The sequence below is a fragment of the Rhagoletis pomonella genome, unplaced genomic scaffold (assembly GCF_013731165.1).
Source record: "Rhagoletis pomonella isolate Grant_MI unplaced genomic scaffold, Rhpom_1.0 Rhpom_scaffold_00007, whole genome shotgun sequence".
In the NCBI taxonomy this organism is placed as follows: Eukaryota; Metazoa; Arthropoda; class Insecta; order Diptera; family Tephritidae; genus Rhagoletis; species Rhagoletis pomonella.
In genome coordinates this window covers 44,950,630-44,974,681 of record NW_023458561.1, presented here as the reverse complement: position 1 = coordinate 44,974,681, position 24,052 = coordinate 44,950,630, and the positions used below count along the sequence as shown (strand labels likewise).

At 33.4% G+C, this 24,052-nt stretch overlaps 1 long non-coding RNA gene across 1 annotated transcript in view; it reads right to left on the bottom strand.

Moving 5' to 3' along the window:
• Nucleotides 1-24,052, bottom strand: part of LOC118742895 — a 91,671-nt gene that overhangs the window by 50,296 nt on the left and 17,323 nt on the right. Inside the window, exon 2 of the long non-coding RNA XR_004993404.1 lies at nucleotides 17,323-17,377. This is a non-coding gene — a long non-coding RNA (uncharacterized LOC118742895). The remainder of the gene's footprint in view (nucleotides 1-17,322; nucleotides 17,378-24,052) is intronic.

Below are 24,052 nucleotides of genomic sequence, written 5' to 3'. Positions count from 1 at the left end.
TCGCAGTATTCAGAATCAGCATGATTACACCCGTAAGTTTATAGCTGTTGGGTGATTAAAGTCACTCGAATCTTCTAAGCATAAATGGGGAAAAATACTTATTCGGAATCGATTTTGATAAGACTCTGCCCAATAACAGTACATCTCCATAGTTCTATGATATGCGGAATGCCAATAAAAATATCCTCAATTCATATGCATATTTAATTAATTTCTCAAGAATTTTTGCCGAAATGATAGAGAAAATCCAGAAAGCCATTTTAAATGATTCTACAACATGTGTATCCTTGAAAAAGTATGTATTCTGCCCAGTAACTGGATGTTGCTAACAAATCTTATCGAAAGACGGTAAGTATTTTTGCAGAGCACATCATCCATAAATACAAATTTGATTTACTGTACTAAAACTTACGTAGGTAGAAGCAAAGTTGAAGCAACTGTTTCTACTACGCCACAGGAAACTAAGAAATTTATAGTCTAATAGCAGAAAGTAAAAAGATTTTTCAATTTCCTTATCCGATTTAAAATGCAACGACTAAGCGACTAACGAGCGAGCAGTAAAAACGTGTGAGCGCCGTAATGTGGCACAAGCTGACGCAAGCTGCATTTCTGATGCTGATTAAAATTGACGTTGAATTTATGGCACATACATTCTAGTTATATGCGTATCATCAAATATGTATACTGAGCCAAAGTGCACATGCAGCAGCGAATGCTTGCATATTAAAATTTAACCAAAAAAAAACGTTTTTCATAAAATTAATATTCTGGCTGCAATGCGATGCAGCTTCCGAATAAATTCAGAGTCAAAAGGCATTTTCTTTCATTAAAATTTGCAACCAAAAGGTAAATATTACAGTTTACTAGTTTGGGTGAGCAAAACTACATGGAGTGATTGGAACACCGTAATTTGATAAATTTGTAAACATAAAATGCTGAAATGCTGGTTCTCTTAGCTCATATTTCAGGAATGAGGGCAGTGATCTCTATTCTTCCTGCTGAGCTCGACCAGTTCGCCTCATATTCCATCTAGTTAAGGTAAGTAGTGTGGTAAGCCGCTGTGGTGTAGTGTTGAGCAGTGTGCACTACCATTCCGTAGTGCCTGGGTTCAAGGCCGGTTCCGACGAACCCCTTTGTGTGACAAAATTATGGCGTATGCCACAAATTGGAGGAGAAGCTCTGCCAAACGCTAAATTAGATTAGGTTAATGTGGCAGTCAGTCCAGGAGACTAACTCTCTTATACCCTGTCGATTCATTATAATACCATTGTGAAATACAGGAACCTCATTGACAATATTCAATGGAACCAACTGGGCAACTGCAGAAGAAGTGCCCGACTGTTACTTCCTCTTCATCATTTCTGCAATTCCTAAAAAAATGCATGGGAAAAAACTCTTAATCTCGAAGAGTTCCTGCCATATAGCCAATGACCGGTTACACAGGCCATGAACTTCGAAATATCCTCCCTTAGGATGCTGAGCAGTTCTTCTGTTCTTTCCTTTAAATTTGCAACCATAGTAGCCTAGGTATTCTACAAGTGCCCTCATATAAGCATGACTCATTGGCCTCTTATATAACGCTATTTCTAATCGTTAATTTGCATGTAGCCATGGGTATCCCAATTCTACCTCTGTTATCCCACAGAGGAAGGATCGTACCTTTCCTGGCAAGCTTATTGGCCCTGCAATTGACTGCAATATCTCTATATCCCAGCGCCCATTCTAGGCTGACCTTGAAGACTGTACTAATATTATTTAGGGCTGCATGACATTTCTGTTCAACCACAGATGCAAAAATCTTTAAGATCATCCGAAATGTATTTCGAATTCTGTAACGATTTCTTTACGAACTTAGAATGAAATCCGTATGAAGGGTTGAAACGAATTCGTAAAGAAATGTCTGCACGATTGCTTAAAAATTCGGAAATAATTTTCTTTCCAAATTTCTCTACTATTCAGACTGCTCTAAAAGTATGGTGTGCATATGTGTGTATGTATGTATGTATGCATGATGAGTCTACCGTAAAGAAGAAAAGGCACACTTGAATTTTTTTTGCGACATAATAACAAGTGTTTGCGTGATATTCTTTATGATTTTCCGTAACATTTTTTCCAATCAATAGTATTTTTTGCTATACACCGCTGAAATCAATGAATGTAAAATAAATGTATATTTACGTGTGCATAATTGTAAAGTATGGATTTATAGAAAATGGATTTCAGTAAAAATAAGTCACATTTGGATTTAAACCTTTTAATATTTTTTTTTTTACTCTTGGTTAGGGTCAGTTTTTCAGTGAAAATTTAAACTTAATTACGTAAACTGCGTCCATATTTAACAGCTGGCTGACACTTGATTTGCTGATCTTAGTTTGAAGAAGCTAGGTCGAACGTTCAACTAATTTTAAATGGCAGTTGGATTTAACCTTGCACTGAGAAATTGGTCCTTAGTATCGTATTGGTAGTAAATGATAGATGAGATTTAACTTCATGAAAATATTTAGCAGCTTGGAAATATCGGTGCCAAATTCTTTCTTTGAAATCAAGGTAAGTATGACTCTTAGGAATTCTGAGGAATTTTTTTATCAGATCTAAGCTTACAAATTATGAAGCCCACCCTAATAAAGGCTTCTTGAAAAAGTTGATGATATCTTCAGATAACTCGCTGACATTTTGAGCTACAGCAGATAAATGTAAAGAGTTTATGCATCTTAAAATGCTAAAATGCAGTAATATAAAGGACACTTAAAGTTTTAAGTAATATACTAGTGAGCCCGCGTGGCGTTGAAAGCCCAAAACTCTATATCGAAAAAATATTTCAAATGTTAGTCAGAGTTATAAGAAATCCGAGTGCCAGTGAAGGGCAGTCTGGCATAGTGCATGTTTTTAATTTCATCAAATTTCAAATCACCCTATACCGATGAAAAAAGTTCTTAATTAAAAAAGTAAAAACTTTACTACACATCTAGATATAGGGCCTTTCAAACATTCCAAATGGTCAAACTAAAGATTTCTTAACATTCTCTTGCTTGACTACGGTATTTTTATATTTCATATATTTTAAAATAGGTGGCAGCCCTCTTCCAACACCTCAAAAATATTCTTAAGATTTTTTAACACTCCTTCGTTTAACATCCATATTTTGATGTTTCATATAACTTGTGTATAAATAAAATAAATTCGACATTTCAAGCAGGTGGAAACCTTCTTCAAAATATTTACAAACTACTACTTTCTGAAACCCCTTACGTTTGGTACCTATATGGTCATATATATTTTTCTTAGCTAATATGATTTTTTAAACATTTTGTAAGAATTGATTTATTTTCTTTTTAATAATTTGAATATAATTTTTTAAATGGTGGCAACTCTTTTCAAAAAAGTAAATCCTTTTTGCACATATAGCCCAAGCCTTTCAATTTGACACCTCATTTTGGAAAATCGAACGAACTGTGCGGATATGATGGCATTGATTTGTAAATAATTTGTATTCAATTGTTCAGCAGGTGGCAACCCTTTTCCAAAAAATAAAACCAGTTTGCACATCTACAGGCCAAGCGCTTTAATTCGACATCCCATTCTTTTAAAAATAATTTGCAAAATTTTTTCTTTTACATTTATGTAGAACTTTAAATAATTTATATCATAATCTAACTAATTTTGTGCAGGCATTCGCAGTTCTGTTTTTGTTAAAAATTGTCGCTATTTGTGGTATCCACACTATAATGTTTTCTATGTTCCCCCGAGGCACTTACAAGGTTTGTGTGCAATTAAACCATTCATATGCACCCAATAGGACATTGGAAGCAGAAATAGCAACCATTTTACTCTCACTTTGGTGGAGGAAATTTTGTCTTGAGGTTTCATTTTCATAAACTACTAAGGCCCGATCTTGCTCCTAGTGAATGTAAAAATTCCAACTGGGTTATAGATTGCGGAAATCCAAATTATAGCAACTTCTGATTAATAATCCTTTAAATTGTTTAAGAATTTATGTTTGAACCAGTGAAAATCCATGCCGATGATATTTTTTTTTTGATTTCAAAAACACAGCATTAATCATTCAAATATGTCCGATTGGGTGCGCACTTACCAAAAAACAAAAATAAATAAAATAAAATGAGACATGCCATCGTTTGGAAGTGTATTGTCGTATAATAAAACTGAAAATTATGATTGCAAAATTGAGCGATTGGCAAAATTGACGCTTGATTGCATTGAGGGTGTGTTTTGTGTTTTGCGGCAAAACACAAATACTCAATTTGGCATTCAATTGGTTGAAAAGCAGTTTGTAGGCGGATGAGGTGTACGCCTTGAGGCCGTCGATGTTGATTGCTTTTGCTTGATTGGTTCCATTAATAATTTTGTACTTCATGTAATTTAACAACAAGTGGAAATTTTATTACATTCGTTACATGGGTACTCGTATGTATGTATGTTAATATTCAGTATGTTTACAGAGAATATGTAAAGGTATAGGAGTGTTTTTTGTATTGAATTTTTATTTCTCATTAAGTTTAATAAAGTGTCAGATTTTGTCAAACAAAAAAAAAAAATCATAAAATTTCACACATTAAGCGACTTTTCTTCGTGGCAGCCACTTAAATATTTTACTGCCACCAACACATTTTCAATGTCCTTAACCCCACGCAGTCATGCGAGAGAAGCAATCAAAAATTTGGGTCATCAATATCAGCGTACGCTAGGGCTGCCATAAACCTGAACCCAGCGACCAGGACACTAATCCTCAAAATGAAAAACGAAGAGACAAAAGAAAATGTTCTTATAAACACATTTTCTGTGGTTCTGACCTTGCATTATTTTGAAGTAATTTCTGATATTATAAGCAATGTAGTTTTGTGGCATAATCCATGTGGCATGATGTGGTTGTATGAAATGCTCAAAATTTGAATTTTTTTAATCATACAGTCATGTGAAAAAAAAATAAGGAATCGACATTTTCACAAGTTTTGACAATTTTTCTTTTCCTTATTTAATGTTTATTATTATTTTTGTTTTTATAAAAATCCAGCTCATTATCTAACAAAAACCATATAAGTCTAAATTTCAAACTCTGTAGAAAAATAGTAGAAGAATTAAAAAAAATTCCAAGTTTGCAGATTTATATACCATTAAATTTTACCTCAATAAAGTGCAACAAGTTGAAAGTGGCTAAGTATTTGCGTTGATTTTTGATAATTTTTTTGTTGACTACATTTTCGTTTTTTTTATTTTTTTTTTTTTTATAGAACAAGTGAAACTTACAAAAACTGGCTTTGATTTTTTACGACCGGCCTCCCGCATTTTATTTCATAAGAAATGCATGCTGATATGGGCAAAAGTGCAAAAATCTTTCAGCAAAAAAATTAAAAATCCACGTGATTTTTTAGATGCTTGAAACCTGTACTTCATGAGACTAAAGTTGTATGTTTTGGATATAATAATAGATTGGTGTGGACCAGGACACCAGGTTATTTTTCTAAAACCTGGACGAATCCTGGAAAACCAGGACGTCTGGCAGCCCTATCGTAAGCATAACTTCCAACAAACAAGTTGGCTAACCGACAGCAGGTCTAGCTGCTGTTGACGATGTGACGGTGATGAAAAGCCAGCCGCCGTAATATGGAGCGAGCATACGCACACAAAGAACTGCATGTGTGACACCAGCCAAACACGCGTACATAGATATGTGCTAGCAATGTATGTACGTGTAAAAGTATTGTTGTGCATGTGTGCTTGACATTTTCCTTTTTATTGGCTGTCAAAATTGTTTGAACAACAACAAAGCATGTCGAAACATGCCAACAAGTAAAAAATATTACCTGAGCCAAACGTTTGACTACAAGTTGAGCCATGTCAAATTTTGACAGGCTTTTTAACTTCACGGCAGACAGACCGATTTTTTTTCTCAATTTATTAAAAGGAAATCAGCTGAGTTTTTTTTTCAATAAAATTTTGGCCTCCAGTAGCGGTTATTTTGTATTACATAAAAGGCATTTGCTTGCCGTGATGCTTGTTTGCGTCGCACGTTTGTATTTGTCACGCGCTCACTTGGACTGGTACTAAAAAGTCACGTATACGCAGTGTTGGCGTAGGCGGCGCTGCGGTGAGCTCGTGGGCTAACAACACTCATGCAAAGAAAGTACTAAATCAATTGAGCCAGATTGTATTTAACGTTTGAACGTGTTCTCGATCCCAGTTAGAACATGGGTAGAATTGCTGAAAATAGTAAATGCGTAGATTCAAAATAAGTCTTCTACGTGCCATTAAGTATTTAGATAGTAACCAAACTGGCGCCTAAAGAGCGCATGCAAATTTTTGAATTAAATTGTGGCAGGTCGATTCTAACATGTTTACCCTGAGGGTGAAAACCCGTTTACTGTGCCTGTTATTTTTCTATTTATTTTAAGTAAATAAATAAATTAATATTTGGTTTTTACATGTTTGCGCAGCTTCTCCACCAATTTGTACTATGCATCCTAATGTTATAACACAAATGGAGAAAACTAAAATTTTATGCCTCCTTCGGGTGGCAAATGATTTTATGAAAAGCTTCTTCATAGCAGAAATGCACTCACTGGTTTGCCAAGGTGCGGTCGCTGTGAAAAAAAAAATCCTAGCTTTAGATACTGCTAGGACCAAGCCTAGGTCCTACATAGAGGTAGAGCGCACCTATATCCTCGCATCTGATAACTTTATCTAGGGCTTGAGAATAATGTGTCTGTATGGCTGAGCGCTTGGCATAGCGATCTTGGGTTTTCCGCAGAGTCTCTCTCACTCTATGAGCCCTTACATATATTTACCGCCCGGGTATGTAAAAGTCATATAGCCAGATAATTAGGTCTTCGAAGTGAAGCCATTTGATCAATATTTCGATAGTCAAAGTCATGATGGTATGCAATAAGAGGTTCCAGGTAAATGGGGACTGTGAATGTATACGCAATTTTTTTGTTGCTGTGTACTGAATTTATCGTGTGCCGATAGTGCATAAAGGGATCCGCTTTCTTTCCAGTTATTCAGGTCTTGGCCACAGTCTTGAAGGTAATTTAAAGTCATGTCAATTGACGACGAAAGAGGATGGAGCAGAAAATCAGTTAATGTGAGAAAATATTTATGCTCTAAAGCGCTTGGTATGAAATACACATACATACGCTGAGAGGCACATAGTATGTAAGTATAAATCATTTGGAATCCAGTTATTAATATAAAACTAATAGAAAATGACTCATCAACAGCCCGGAACGACTCGAAAAAATGAGCTAAAAGTCAATAAATGGCAATTAGAAGATTCCAAATTGAGATGCCAGTAATTTTTTAATCAGCTCTTTTATCCATCGTCAATCATACTCTCTTTTCTCATCGCAAATTTGATTGAGTTAAAAAAAGTTTGCTCAGTTAGCAGTCCAACTAACTAAACTCACAAGCCAAAATACTCGACATGGCGTAGACAGATTAATTGTAGCAATTTATTATTACGTTGTGAGTATACTTGTTGCATTATGCCCTACAAATTACACAAATAAGGTCAATTTCAGTATTTGTGCAGTGACTAAAATATATACTGGGACGCGATATTTTAGCAAGTTTTGACTATTTTTATTTTGCTTATTTAATGTTCATTATTTTTTTTTGTGAAAGTATGGCTCATTGCCTAACAAAATCTATATAAGTCCAAATTTCGGACTTTATGTAAAAATTATGAAAATTCTGCAAAGTCTCACCAAATTTTCAAACATCTTATTTAGAATCTTTAAAAAAAAAATTACGTATGCGGCTTTGCAGCCCATTAAGTTATAAAAAAAGCAACTATGAAGTATCTAAGACTTACCGTTGATTTTTGGCAATTTTTTTTACAGGTGCTGGTTATTTTCTTCGATATAAAAAAACTGTCGCACATACCTTGTCGCGTCCCATGTTGTACATGTCTATCTATGTATCTATCTAGGTACTAGCTAGAATAATTTCGCAGAAATTATTACTCATACGCCATGCCGAACCTACATAAGCAGTCTTGCCCAATACTTTTATTTTTGCAAAACCAACTGCTAAACTATTGGCTATGCCGCCTGCTATTGTTGTGAACAACAATCAATATTATTCAAGCTGTCAGTTATAAATCAGTGAATGAATCAAAAACAAAATCAAGTAATTTAACAATCATAACAAATGGAAGGAGAGTCTTCTGGCAGCTAAGGAGATCTTCCTTCGTATAAACTGATGTGCAACAATTGGCTATTGAATTGAAATTGGCATTCGTATTGTGTCGCAGCCACGCATTGCCCACTTCCAAACGTCTAACAATGCTTACTTAGCTTTGTTTAAGTTGTCAACGACTATTGATATTTATAGTTATTGAGATTTATTGAGAGCGCAATTGTGTTTAGAATGAAAGTTATGCTGCGACATGCACACATATGTATGTATGTATTTGCGCACATACAAGCGAAAAATTATTGTAAATAAAATAGCTACATATTTCGTTACGGCTGAATGATTGGGAGAGAGGGCATTTTTGAAAAGGAAACTGCTCCCACTCAGAAATTAATAACTGGTTAAAAGTATTAAACTTAATTTTCAATATAGAAAAACAAAAAAAAAACTTGAAGTAATTTAAATTTTTTGTATTGAAAATAATAATACAGAATATTTCGTTTTTAAAAAATTATTTCTCGCTGTTGTAGCTCTTCCTATGCTTTTATTATGACCTGCATTACTGCGACCAGAAGAAACCATGGGACTAAAATCAATTTTGAGTTTACCAAATTGCTAAAATCATTTACTTAACATTTTGTAGTAGTGTTGTACACAAGTGCTTAAAATTTGGCATGAAAAACGCTATAAGGATTTCCTTGATATGAGGAATTTATTTATGCATTTATGTTTTTCCTAAATTGACCAACAGAGGGCGCAACAGTGAAAATTTTCACATTTTTTTCGAAACTTATTTCTGAAATTTGGCAAACTCCAAATTGATTTTAGACACATGGTTTCTTTGGAAAATTTTGTTAGAATTACACCTAGAATCCCACTATGCTATACGCGCATAGTAAAAAAAAAAAATTACCCACCCTAATGTATGTATATGAACAAACATAAATACGAAAGCGAAAATTTCACAATGGTTTAATATTTCATGTTTGCAATTTCACAAAATGACTGATAACATAGCATTTTTCACGCTGATTCCGAATCCGAAAATCTAAAAATTTTATCAGCTAGAGAATTTGAGAAAAAACGTAGCCAAAGCGTGAATTAATCGCGTTTTTGCAATGTTTGTTTAGCCCTAGTGAAGAAACAAAACGGCCAAACTTAAAATAAAGCTTGAACTTTCGACTACAATCGCTGGAAAAATCATCCCTACAACTTGAAGAGAAAAAATTGATTTTGGCAAAGTTGGAGTAACCACCGCAATTAAAAGCAAAGTGATAAAGTTTTCTACTTGGATTTTAATTACAGCTTAATTCGTCTGGAAAATTCTATTTATACACAATTACGTAATAGACACTGTTAGTAGTTTTACCGAAAATATAAAATATCGCATGTGACTATATATGAATTTCATTCGGATCAAGAGCAAAAGATATAATGTACTTAAATGACTTAAATTTTGGATTGAAGTACGGAAATCAAAAATTATAACTTTATGTGAAAATCGAAAATATAATGCGAGAGGATTCTACTGCGACTTTAAAAAAATCGGAAGATCAATATTTCTAGCCGACTTCATTAAATGAGGAGGTTCACAATTAATTGCATTTATAACTTATTTTCAAAAAATTTTTGATTGAAAATATCAAATATATAATACTGGCATTGCAGCATTTAGTAAAATAAATAGTGACAAATGCAATTTTTGTTACAAAATAAAATAATGAAATAAATTGAACAAAACGAATGCAATGAAAAAAGTTTTCTCATTTGAATGAAAGTCTAAAGTTTAACAAACTTCTTTGATACAAACAAGATTAAGAAGAAGAGAGAACAGAAAGTTTGTGGTGCATTTCCCCCAAGTGAAGTAAAGTACCGGCAGCTTACTGCCTTCGAAACTCATTAGCTAGCAGCTTAGTAAGTTCAGTTGGCATTGAATTTGTCTTTCAGCTGAAGCAACTGGAAGTTGACGCTCTAGCGTTGTTTTGTTATTGGCGGCAAACTTATTATTAATGTTGATGTAACTGTTTATGCATTTGAGTGTAGGAGTGCCACCATAATTTCGCAAGTACATACATACGTACATATGTGAAGCATGCAAACATTCCTCCGCACATTCCGACTGATGTGGCTTAAGTCGAGAAAAGAGTAAATATTTGCAAAGCTCAATCAGTCTGCATGGCCTTCTACAGGGTTGAGTGGAAAATCAAACACATTTGGCGCTGTGGAAGGACAATATTTTTTGAAAGCAACGAAATCACCATAAGATTCCTAAATATGTACCTTTGTGGGACTTACCGTCAATTTTAAATTACGAGTGATTAAGCCTTTTTGAACTGTAAGAACAGAAAGCTCCAAATATTATGTTTTGCATGTTGAGCCATTTGTTCATTCAAATTTGGTGTTGTGGCCATTGGTAAAAGTGGGTATATAAGATGGGATATGCTTCAATCAGAATTTCGCCCTTTTACTAAATAAAAAATATCTACCTAATTTAAAGAGAAGAGACAGAAGCCGATTCCCAACTTCTCTTGTTATTGTTGTTGTTGTAGGGGCGATACTAAGCCCTGCTTATTTCAGTTTGTCAATCAATCGCTGTCATCAAGCTCAACTAACGGTAGACCTAAGAAACGGGCCATTTCATCGGGGTCGGACCAAATGGAGAGGAGTGTTAGTTGAGTGGAATTGAGCTGACTTGTAAAGTGGTGGTCTCCACATGCCGGACACTAATTGGGGGTATTGGGGCCAAGTTTGGATAGGTAGCTGTTGAGACGGCTGCAATATCGGGATCGAACTGGGCCAGAGTAAAACGAGTCATTCTTGGTAGTTGAGGCTCTGTGCCTACTATAGGTGGTGATTGGGCTGAAATCATGGTATTCGTAGGTCGGAAGGCATGGTGGATGGCGACCGACTCCCTATGAATACCGTTGGTCCCACGCCGATACGTCGTCGGGTCCAGTGTTTGATCAATGTATGTATGTCTGGACCGTCTCTGTACTTTGTTGACAACTGCGGTTGTGTGTCCGCAGAAGGAAAGCAGTCTTTTAAAGGTAAGCCTATAATTTTGATAATTTTGGTGTTGTTGACCATTGTAATTGGTGTGTCATCGACGTGAATGCCTCATTGAAGCCTGACCCCCTTCGTCCAGGTGGTGAAGAGGGTCGCCGTTGATTTCTTTGGGGGGGGGGAGTGTTAGGCTCCATGCAGTAAAGAAGCGAGTAAGCTCTGTGCAGCTGCCTAAACAAACATTGCATGATTGTTGTCTATGGAAAAACTTTTACTTCATACATAATTACTTTACAACAATTACAAACACCTGTCCCACCAGTTCCAACTCCAAACATTTTTTAAAATTTCTATGAATATAACATCAACCTAGTTTTTATTGAAAACGAAAGCGTTTTGTTCATAACTTACAACACAAAAAGATGTTTGCTGAAAATATTGTGTTTTTTGGCTAAAATTCATCTTTAAGTGCACAAGGATAAAATAGAATTATTTTCAGTGTCTCACCAGTCACATTCATTTAAATGATAGTTACATGGAACTAAGAAATCGCTTGGTATTTTTTTTATATATAAAATAGTTTTTTATCTATGTTAAACAATATCTTTTGCTGTCGTACACTGCCGGACATATATATCTATATAGCTGAAATTCATAATTGAAAACATTCTTGATTAAAATTTCCCACAAGTCACAAAGGAATGGCCCTTGCTTTTTTTACGATATACAAAAAATTATATATATTTTTAAATTATTTTAAATAATTCTTTTATCTATAATTTGTTTTACTACCTTCAGCGTTCAGAAAATAGTGAAAAGAAACCAAAAAATTTTATCGAAATTTATAATATTAGGAATTAAGTTAAAAAAAAAACTAATTTGCAAACCAAGACCAACCTAATACATCAATTCTTAAAATATGTACACCCCAGTCATATGCATAATATAGCGCATGTGCTCATACTTTTGGTTTTTGTTTGCTGTGGTGCCAAATGTAGCAACTTTGTGCAGCATGGTAAACTCATTTAAAAGTTTTTGTATGCCACTGAGGCATATGTGGCAAACGCCCAAGTTACTTTTCTCTCATAAAATTTTGCAAGTGTTGCATTTAGAAAATTAATTTAGGTATAATTCAACAACAAGAAAATATTTTAAATTATTTAGCAAACCAATATACTGGAAGGAAAATTAACGGCGAAGGTTTTGATTTTTTTTTTTAATATTTTTTATTTGTTTGAGGAAATTTTATCAGATTAGTATATTTGGTGTTTTTTTAGCTTTCAACATAAAAAGTAAAATAAAATGTAGTACTGTTCGAAGGCTAAGTTTACTCAGATGATAAAGACAATATTGACGTATGAACTGAAAGCATTCAATTTGGAACCCGCTGGTGGTAGCGTAGGAAGAGCAAGACCCCCGCTGCGATGGACAAGCCAAGTGGAGAAATACTTGGCTTCACTTGCCATTTCCAATTGGTGACAGTTGGCACAGAAGAGAAACGACTGGTGTGCATTGTTGAGCTCTGCCAAAATTGTTTGGGCGGTTACAGCGCCAAATAAGAAGAAGAAGAATGTCCACTGAAAATACGTATGGGGTAACAGATCTCTAGAATTTTGGAAAAAACATTATCGACTGCATTCTACAGCTGTGCCATTGAATTTTCTGCTGCGCCTCGGACCGCCCGCTGAGTACTTGAAACCTTTAAAGGTGTTTTTATCGAAATCGGATGAAATTTAATATTTTCGCCCTCAAGAGTGGTAGGCGTAGCAATTATCTCATCCTTACCAAATTTCATAATTCCATTTTTTTAAGTTAAATTAGAGCACATTTCAAGTTTGAGCGAAATCGGTGCAGGTTAGCTATTATTTCCACCTGCCTCCATTTAGTCGAAACACTGTGCAACGGTCGGCCTTGTTAATGCAGCGAATTTGTTTCTATTTGCAAATCAAAATGTTTTCTGCGGGCTGTAATTCAACACAGTGTCTACCGCAAAAGCTGCCAAAATGCACACAATACGCTGGCACACCATACTCAAGTTATTTCATCAATGCAATTGGCAAAACCGAAATCGCTGGCGGGCTAAGCGAAATCGCATACATATTCGAACAAGGTTGATTGCATTAGCAAACAAGCATACCCATGCAGGTATTTACATATCTATTTACTGCTAGTCTTATTTGACTAACCAATGCTACTGAGGTCATGAGAGAAGATGCTGGCAATCACGGTTGCCACTTTGCTATAATTGTACCAAATATGGACCTTTTTTCTACGTTTTGGCCTTTGGGTTTTTTTTTTACATGTTTTGACCTTTTCCGGCTGCTGATCTCTAAATTTTCGCTGTGAATACATATGTAAAATGTATGTACAGTCCGTGCCAAATGTTAGCGTACACCTTGTTAAAATATAATATTCACAATTATTTTCATAATTTTTTTTCATTTATGAAAATATAGTTCATTCTATGATATAAACCATGTAAATCAAAGTTTCATACTTTATATAAAGACCATAAAAATAAAAAAAACATTTATCAAAATATTAGCATTTTTATTCAGAACTTCTAGAAAATTTTTGAGTATGCAGTTTTGTAGCCCGTTCAGTTTTAATAAAACAATGTGCTAGTTTCAAGTCCTTCAATAACGCATAATCAAAATATATTTATATTTGGAAGGAAACGAGCAACACCCTCCACAAAAAAATTCTAAAAAATCAACGGTAATTTTTAGCGATTTGAAACTTTTATATTATTTTACTTGACTTGAACGGGCTACAAAACTGCAAACTCAAAAATTGTAAAGAAATTCTGAATAATTTTTTTTAATACATATTATATTGTGGAATGAACTATAGTTTTATAAATAACATAGCTTTACAAAAAAAAGTTTCTGCATATTGAACCAAACCTCTATATCTCTATGGTATTCGACGCGCTGAAAGCGAACCCTTTTTACTTGGATATTGTGGTACACAAAATTTTGTTGAAGTGGCAACCGTGCTGGCAATTCCAGTGGTACGTGAAATTAGTTTACGCAACAACTGTAAATTTGGCTGTGAGCGACTGGCGTGGTTGTTGTTTATAAAATTTGACGTTGTGCTAGAAGAAGGCTTCATGAATCATACAAACTTTTGTACCTGAAAATATGTATTTGTATGGTGGCTCTACGGGCATGCATATGTGTATGTATATGTATATGCATTATGCATGCAGGCAATGATATCTTTATGTACACTTTAAGTTATAATTGCCAATCACAACTGACAGGCACCCCATTAAAATATTTTTAATATCCAGCTTTTGGAAAGATGGCAACCTTTCAAGAAGATTGCAAGTAAAGCTTTTTCAGACTCTTTTCATTTGGTACCGACCTTTTAACATTCCATATGATTTCAAAATTTTTAGTTTTTACTATTTAGATAGCTGAGTGCTGAAATAAAAATATTTAAATTTCAAATCTTTCTCAAACATATTTTGTTTGACACCCATTTTGCAATATATACAGGCAATTCCAGCTCAGGTAGTTGAAAGTCTTTCGCCAGACAATTTAAATTCTGTAGACAAGATAATTTGAAAGAGTTTGATTTATTCTGACACCGAAGTATTACTAAAAAACTCTCTTAGCAACTTTCATGGTGAAAAGCTCTTTTGACCGAAAGTACTCAAATTGGAGACAAACACGTAAGTAAGTATGTATGTATAACATTTCGATCGCGCCGCTCCAACAGTGGCAATGGCCGAGTGAACAAAACACTGGCGTGCCAATTGAGAGACCCTAGGTTCGAATCCTCAGACAGCAGCTTTTTTTTAAGTTAATTTTTATTTCCTTTTTTATTTCCTTTTTTAATTTAAATTTTCTTTCTTTAAAAATGTAACGCCCCTAAACACATGCATGTCACCTACACTCATATATTGATGGAAATTATATAAAATTGGTTATAAAAAATTTGAGACATACATACATATTTATCGTATTTTATACATTTAAGCACACTTCACTTAACTTTCCAAATGCTCCAAAGCGGTCCCTACGTAAACACAATCACAGCGTAATTGCGGCTACCTGCCTGCGTAGGCGATTTAGATGTCCACTTGAATTACGCTCAACCAATAAAAAACACACGCCGATAAAAGCATCTATTCCAGGCACACCTGACATTCATATTACCCAATCATGTGTTATTAAATCGCTTGATGGCTTTTGTAAAAGCCAATCAATGCACAAAAAGCGTAGAAATAAAAATTAAACCAAACACAACACAATAAGAATAAATGAAAGTGTAAGAAATTCGTAAAAACTTTGCCAATAAAGAAAATCATCAAATTAGCTGAAGCTGCTGAGCTGAAGATGAACAGTGATAAAAGGTTAGTAACGAAAAATGTTGCGATAAAATACGTGAAAAAAGGTAAATTCACAAAAGTGAAAAGCACAAAATAAGGGGTAACGACGAAATGTAATAAAAAGAATGAGCATTCATGAATAAATTTAAGCAAGAAAGCAATAGAAGCAATAAAGCACAACGACACTTTTATGAAATAACTTTGCTATTAAATACATACATACATGTATGCAAGTACTCACACATACATATGCGCGTGTACCTTGAAAAAAATGTGTTAGTACGAATAGTATATTTTATGACGCGCAAACTTTTGCCATTCTTTGTGTATGAAAATTATGTTAAAAAGTTTTTGCTGGTCTAATTCAATGCTTTGAAGAATTTGCTGTTGTTTAACTGCCGGTGGACTTTTTGTGAAGCCAAGTTACTTATATAAACTAATACGTAATACAATATTTATTTATAAGCCAAGTTTTGCTTTGACGCGTTCAGGTCTCCAAAAGTTAAAAAGTGAACTTTGATGCACAAACATATATATGTATGTAGTTAAATCTGCTGTAGCTGTGTCACATCAATTTTATAAGCCAAAGTAAAATTTCTGCTTTACATGAATGCTGTCAAATACTGCGATAATCTCTGGGGGAAAGCTGTTGTAGTCAATACATGCATAGTCAATTACAGTTGCTGAACAAAAAATGTCTATGAATTCCATTTTTCATCTGTTCCCTGTAGGAATAATCAATAATTGAGGATATTATTTTCCATTCGTTTTTTTGTTTTGTTAGCTTTATAAATTGATTAGGTAACAAATAAATTCAAGCTAAAAAATACGTAAGCAAGTGGTCTATTCTAATATCTTCCATTGACTATATGTTTACATAAATATGTTACCGACCAAATTTATGGTGATTTTCTTGGTTCTGTTGCTTTCAGGACGAAGGGATACATGCTTCCCATAGAAAAATGCGTAAATTTTTCTGTTTTGTCTTTTTTAGCCACTTTTATCATACAATTTTAGATATAAATACTTTTCCCAACACTAGAATAAAAAAATTTTAAGAAAAATATTTTTTATATTTAATAATACACTTTTATGAATAAAATACATTGAAAAATATAAATTTTTAGAAAACATATTTTTTAGAAAATCAAGCAATGTTTAGAGAAAAGTATTGAGAATAAATTTTTTTCTAAGAAAAATTTTTAAAAAGTTTTTCATAGGAAATATACTTTTACAAAAACCCAAATATTACAAAAATGTTTATAAAAAAATTGTGAAAAACTTAGCATGTAAAAAATAGTTTCGTCCTTATTATATTTTAGGAAATATTATTATATTTTTACATTCCAAAGGAGCAAGAGGTTTGCAATTGGTTGTGTATGTTTTTAATTTTAGGCCTGCAGTACATAAAGGGTTAAATAACTTTAATGCGGTCTTCTGCGGCTTGTTTGCGTTTGACTATTTTTTTTTTAAATCTAATTGCCAGCTTTTGACTGCGGCCCGCCCGCTTTATATACCGTTTAATTTTATTCTTTCAAATGTTGCAGCTGCACCTCAAACTTTTCGCTTAACCTAATTAAATAGAGTTACATTTTTTGAACAGGCGGCAGCCCTCTTCAAAAATATTAAAATTTTTTTATAATTGGTTAAATTTTTTACTTAATTGATTTTTGTTTGCTATATATATTGGTCCGTTTAATAGCCGATCATAGCGGGAAAGGTATGAATATTGATTGAAAAAATTACTACTACTTTCGCAGCACCTAATAAATTTGCTTAGTTGGTTTGTAATACAAGTTACGAGTATTAGTAACATTTTCTATATTTACCTTTTCCTGTAGAATTTATTTAGCGGTATATGTAGTATATTGTGTTCAAGGGTTCCTAAAAAGAAAGAGAAAATAAATTTTTTGTATTGAAAATTTAAAATCTGCGCTAAATTAAAAATATGTTTTTTATGTTAAATTAATTAAATGTATGTACAATATATGGTATATGCATAATCCGGGGATATTTCACGGCGAGTGTATGTTTTAGGCACAGTATGAATATTGACGAGGACGATCCACTGCTGCGGCGCTTCTTGAAGTCGTTAGAAATGTTGAGAGGTTACTTAAATTTAAGCAGTATAATCTGCCAGTCCTTCTCGACATGGATTTGATAGACAATTGGCATTAAGGAGTCTATAAATTCATGCCCAATGGCGCTTATTTGCAGCAGAATGATTTCAGCTGAACTGGGAAGCCACCCACTTAAGAGGAGCGTTAGTAAGGACACTTCCCAAAGTGTAGTGATCTTTCTAATTCTATGGCCTGCCACCAACACAGCAATACTACATACATATTTAAGTGGTGGATAGCCGTAAAGAACCAGTATATTCATGTAAAGCTAGACAGAATTCAGAGCAAATAAAACGGGGAGTTGGAGGTGTTTAATATTAAGTACATACATGTAAATAAAAACTCAATTCAAACGTTCACGAGCGAAGTGATCTTGAGCCAAAAAAGATAGGCTGTAAAGGCAAATCAATAAACAGATAAATGAGTAAATAAAAAAGGTATTATCAAAGTGGCCGTAGCGCATTAGTGTGGGTGAACAACGACTGAACGAAGTTTATTCTCCTAGTTCAAAAATCTGCCTTGACAAGACATTGGGATTTTGTAGAGCATAAGCATAGCTATCTAGGGATAGCTAGAGCATAAGTTTTTGTGAAGACAAAATCCTCTCGAAATAAATTTAACTCTTTCACATGGCGGCTGAACCTCTCTAATTTGTCCACATTTAACGCCTAAGCGATAAACGGATAAACCCATAAGCAGTGTAAAAGAAGAATCTTCAAGGTAAAATTACATGTTATCGTAATTTGAATTGTATGTAGTTGCGCTCTTAGTCATAATTATAGTCATAATGAAAAACTTAATCAATCACAACTATATTCATAATAAATACCATAATCATATTAATAATCACAATCACAATCATAACCGCAGTCATCGTCATAGTCAGCAACACAATCATAATCATAATTATAATCACAACTATAATTATAATCAAAATCATAATTACAATCAAGATTATAGTCGTAATTGTTATCTTAATCGGTATCGTCATAGTTGCTGTAATCGTAATCGTTATCGTGACTACCTCCTAAAAATGATGCCGACCTTCAGTAGTAGTATGAATGTTGAAGCATGCAGAAAGCCTTACGGGAAACCCTAGAGCACTTTTTATTTATTAAAATGAACACTTACTCCATTTTTTATTCATACCTTTCGCGACACAAGTGGTGTGTATATCACTACATATATATGCGTTGATAAAAATAAAAAGAGTCCCATTTCCGCTCCAGTTGGTGCTGCTGTAATTTCCGCCCAACTGCAGCCTTTATCGATTTGTCTTTCATTGTTAAAAAGAAAAGCACGGGCAAAATATTTAGACTGATTTCAAATACATACATACATATGCGAATATTTATATATGTCGCACGTTTAATAATATAGAGATGTAACTCAAAATGTACGGTTTTGGAGATTACATCATGCAATTCATAAGCTTGATAAGTAGAATACATTCAGCCTAACAGATGGTTAAACTTCCCAAATATGGCGAAGATATGTGTCTTTTTATCTGTCTTTTTTTATACCAACTATATGAATTGGTAAAACTTTGATTGCGTTTACCCATAAAATTGAAATTTTGAAATACTTCGTTTTATTATTAAACGTGCGATATGTATGTATATACTTCCATATAAATGGCGAAATGAGAGCACACTTTATTTTAACAACATCGGTAGCACACATAGCACAAACGCTTTGCGATACCAAATATTTTGGTTCTTCGATATTGAATGGTGCATTTCACACCTTTCGCCGTTTTTCGCTTATTTATATATGTACATACATACATGTATGCATGTATATATAATTACATACCTACCTTTGAAATTTATATTTATTTATGTATGTATGTTGTTTCGTTCTCTCAATTTAGCGTAGCAATTCAAAGGAATTGAATATTGCAACCAACCGGAATGGCACGTACAGAATGGCATATCGACGCATGCTTTGAATCTTAAATAGGATATGCAGCATGCTAAATGTCGCATTCAAAAAATATCAAATATGCATTGTCAGCATGTACATTGTACATATGTATGTATGTGAGTGTATTGGCCTGTAGTAAATCGCGTTAGCGCAGAACTGCCTCATTAAGAGGCGGTACTGGTTCTCGATATATGCCAACGCAATGCTTTCAACTGGCTATTTTTACATGGCGACGCCCTACGAAGTTGGAAATTGCCCCCTTCTGCAGAAATTTTGAACTACATAGTTTTAAACTGGTTCCCCTTTTGGACAGATCTGCGAAAATAAGTTTTTTGTGAAAAAACTTTTATTATTCATTTTTTTTATATTTTTTCGTTTCTTTTTGTTCTTTTACAAATTGTATTTAATTAAATTTTAATTTATTTTTTTATTTTATTTTTATAATAAATTTGATAATTTTCTCTTCAATATTTAAGCGGCACTTAACAATTTAAGTTAATTAAATCTAAACATCAAAACTGTCTCCACCGCGATTCGTACTCGTGACCAACGATGTTAAGCTGAAGCTCGCACAGGGCTTCGAAGTCGCACCGGCTTTCAAAGTCCGTCCGGCTTCACAGGCTTTTCAGGCGAGCAGCTCCACATCAAACTTTTTGCGCTTGACATTTCTTCGAACCTTTGACATTTCGCAGTAAATGTGAGAACGGTGTGGGAATGAGTTTTCCGACAAATTACTTATCGACTAAAAAATGGTGGTTCGATAAAAGTGATACTTCTTTTACCATTTCATCTTAATTTATTCAGTAATTTTGTTCACCTTTTTCATATTCATTTTCATATAACACCGTGCGACAGTAAATTTTACACAGAAAAAAAATCAATATATTCGCGAAACCATGGGTAAATTACAGTAAAACTGCGCATCTAGTTTTTCTCTCTGACGTCAGGATTTTTTTAAAAGGACTTTGAAATTTTGAAAATATGATTATTTCAAAAAATGATTGAGAAAATTCAGTGTAACGTAGGATAACAATAAGGGTATCAAGTAAAATAAAAAATTCTATAGAATTATACATTTTTTGGTGCATAAGGATGAACGGGTTCGGAAAATTTCCTTTAAAAATCTTGTCCTTAAATATCCTTGAAACTATTTGTATTTTTTTTTTTTGACAAAATTATTGTTTGAGGACTAATATACGCATGACTTAATCATCGAATTTCGTCCTGCGAACTTTAGTAATTCAAAAAGGTAAAATTTATTAAAAGCGCATTTTCAAAACCTATTCGCCCTTTTAAACCAAAAAAATTTATTGTTCTTAAATTTTTAGGAATTTTGTCTCTCATTTGGTATCCATATTGTTATTCTACATTGCAATGATTTTTTTTTTTTTTAATAACTTTTTGAAGTAATGATATCTTTAAAATTTCCAAGTGCTTTGAAGAAAAATGCAGACGTCAGAGTGAAAAACTACAAATGCAGTTTTACTCTATATGACCCATAGTTTCGTGAGTATAACGATTGTTTAGTGTGTTTTGAAAGTTTTTTGTTTTGAGAAACTTTGATTAGAGCGCAACTAGCACACCGAAAGTTTCAATTGTCCCTCTCTGCAGCCGTTTTGCACTAGTTCAGAGATAGTTATGAAACTTGTAGGGTGGAGCTAGCGCTTGAATAGACTGTTTTTACTGCAGGGTTAGCATTGAAAGTTCGTAGGGTGTGCCGGTGAATAAATGAGGAGGCTGTAAATTTTGGTGGCGAATTGAAAAATCATCGACACTTTGTTTGAAGTCAGCGGTTGTATTTGCCTTACTTACTCGTCCTTCTCATTTAACTGGCGTTCTTAATTTTTAGGATTCTCACTTTGTACGCGTATTTCTTTTTATTTTGTATATCCTTCCGTTTACGCTTCGCTTTTGTCATACTAATCAGTGGCATAGTCATCATTATTATCCTTTTCCAGTCTAAAGTTCTTCGTTGCGTAAGCTGACCTTGCATTTTTGTTTTGTTTGTTTATTTTCATTCTTGCATACAAATGCTTTGGTGAAAAGCGAGAAAGCCAAACAATTCACGCGTGAAGTGCGTGAGCTGCCTTAATGAGTTGTCGAGCAGAAGAAGGAAGTCTTCTTTCTCTTATTTTGTATGTGCGAGTGAGTAAATTTTTTGTAGGTTGTTTTTTTTTTTGTGCGTAACCGATTTAGTTTCTTAGTCAACAAAAAGTGTGCATAATCAGCATGATAGACACTACTGTAAATTTAAGCTTACTACGAATATATTTATGGGATTTCAGAAATTCCTAATTGAAAAAAAAAAAAAATAAATGAAAATAAGCTTTGATTTAGAACTGGTTGCTTATGTGTGAGTAAAAATTTGTGAAGCGGGTCACACCCAGAAAAAAGTCAGCTAAAAATATTTCTCGCAACACATTATTTGGTAACTATAACCAAATAATGTAACTATAACTAAATCATGAGTTGAGAGAAATATATTTAGCTGACTTGTTTTCCTGACGAGCAGAAAATAATGTTACTTATACGCCATGTATCCCCTCGTTTGCTCAATAATTTGTATTACGATTTTAATTACGAAACACATTCAGTTGATTATACGAAAGTAATTAGTCGCAGCAAAGTATCTACTTCCCAATGCATTTAATAGGATATTATTTTTCGCAAAACGATATTTCTTCCATGTTGATCCGATGAATGAGAATCGTCTCAACAATTGCGGAAGCTCAGCTACATAAATACCTTGTAAAAATGTGAGTGCCAATTATTTATTTAGGTATACTTATTAAATGATAAATATTTCATTGTTTCGTCTTTGTTATTGCTTAAACAAATGTTTGTATACAAAAATTATCGGTATATAAATATCTACTTACAACTTATGCTTTTGTATAGGTGGCAATATATAGAAGAATTCAACAACTGGAATGCAAATAATTCAAAAATAATTTCCTAAGCAAATTTTCGGCAAGCGTGTTTATTACGTACATATGTAAAAAAACAATCCGCCTCCAGTGATCAAAGTGCATATGTATACATACATAAATACTTATGTATATGCATACATACAGTTGCGGTCAAAAATGGATGAATGGTGTTCCGTTTTTAATATTTGCAATGTTTTTCAAGCTAATAATTTTTTTGATATTTTTTTTATAAAAATATGGTTCATGCTTTAACAAAAATCATATAAATCACATTTTCAAACTTAATACAGAATTTAGAAAAAAATCACAAACTTTTTTCTAAATTTCAAGCTTGTTAACCTGAATTTTTTTAAATTTTTGGGTATTTGTGCAGTTAAAAGGAGTATAAAATTTAAGTAAAATTAGTGCAAGTTTTGAGCAGCTAAAAAATCGCATTGATTTTTAATAATTTTTTGTGGAGAAATATCAAAAACAATATAGCTTGAAAAACATTGTAAATATTAAAAAGGAAAACCATTCATCCACTTTTGATGGCCACTGTATATAGATAAAGCACTGCGACTGTTAGGGCTATTGTGCCACATACGTACATACATACATAGATTTGTTGCGCAAAAAAGTCCGATATGTAAATATGTATATCAAAAATAGTTAACATCTGTTACAAACGTTCTGTTATACACACTTCAAATACGATAGCTTTTACGAAAATATCGAAGCATTTTTTTGCATGCGCGAATATATACACAAATATATTAATGCATCGATGTGTATAAATTGTTTTGTACATATTATTTATTTACATAAATTTACTGAGCGCCAACAAATATCCCAAGGTGTAGCAAACATATTGTTATAACTTCATACATGCGTACAAAACATTCTTATATAGAGTGCATACATACATACATACATTCTTGCAGCACACTATTTGTAATTGTACTTACATATGTATATGGCATGCATATATGTTAATAACGCTCATCTAGAGCTGCTTTTATATGCCGAATAATGAATATTTATGGCAAATTTATTGCCCCCCACACAATTCACGCTGCTATGTAACCAGCCAGCTTTGGCAATTTGAGTGGAATTGAATTTTAGTGGTTCACTGGGGCAGACAAATCGTTGCGCACATTTAAATGCCCATACTATTATAGATAAATATTAATAAGGTACATGCATAAATATTAGGGTGCCCATCGAAAATGTTTTTTGGTAATTTCAAGGCCCTACCCCCTAATTTTATTCGTTTTTATGAGAAATTTTATATTAAAGTCGTGTAACTTCGACAATTTTTATGCGATTGCGAGAAATGAGCGACCAGTTTATTTAATAATAGATTTAATTTTAGATGGTACTACACATTTTGAAATTGTGGAAGTTATCGATGGTCAAAATTTAAGAAATTAAGAGAAATATGGGGTTTTTTTATTTTACTCGACTATAAATCTCTACAAGCCAAGTCCGAATATTATATACCATTTTAAAGGCCTATATATCCTCTTCACAGATCATATTCGATCTTTGAAATTTAATCAAAAATAGTCATCCAAATCTCATAAATCTACAAAATCGTATTT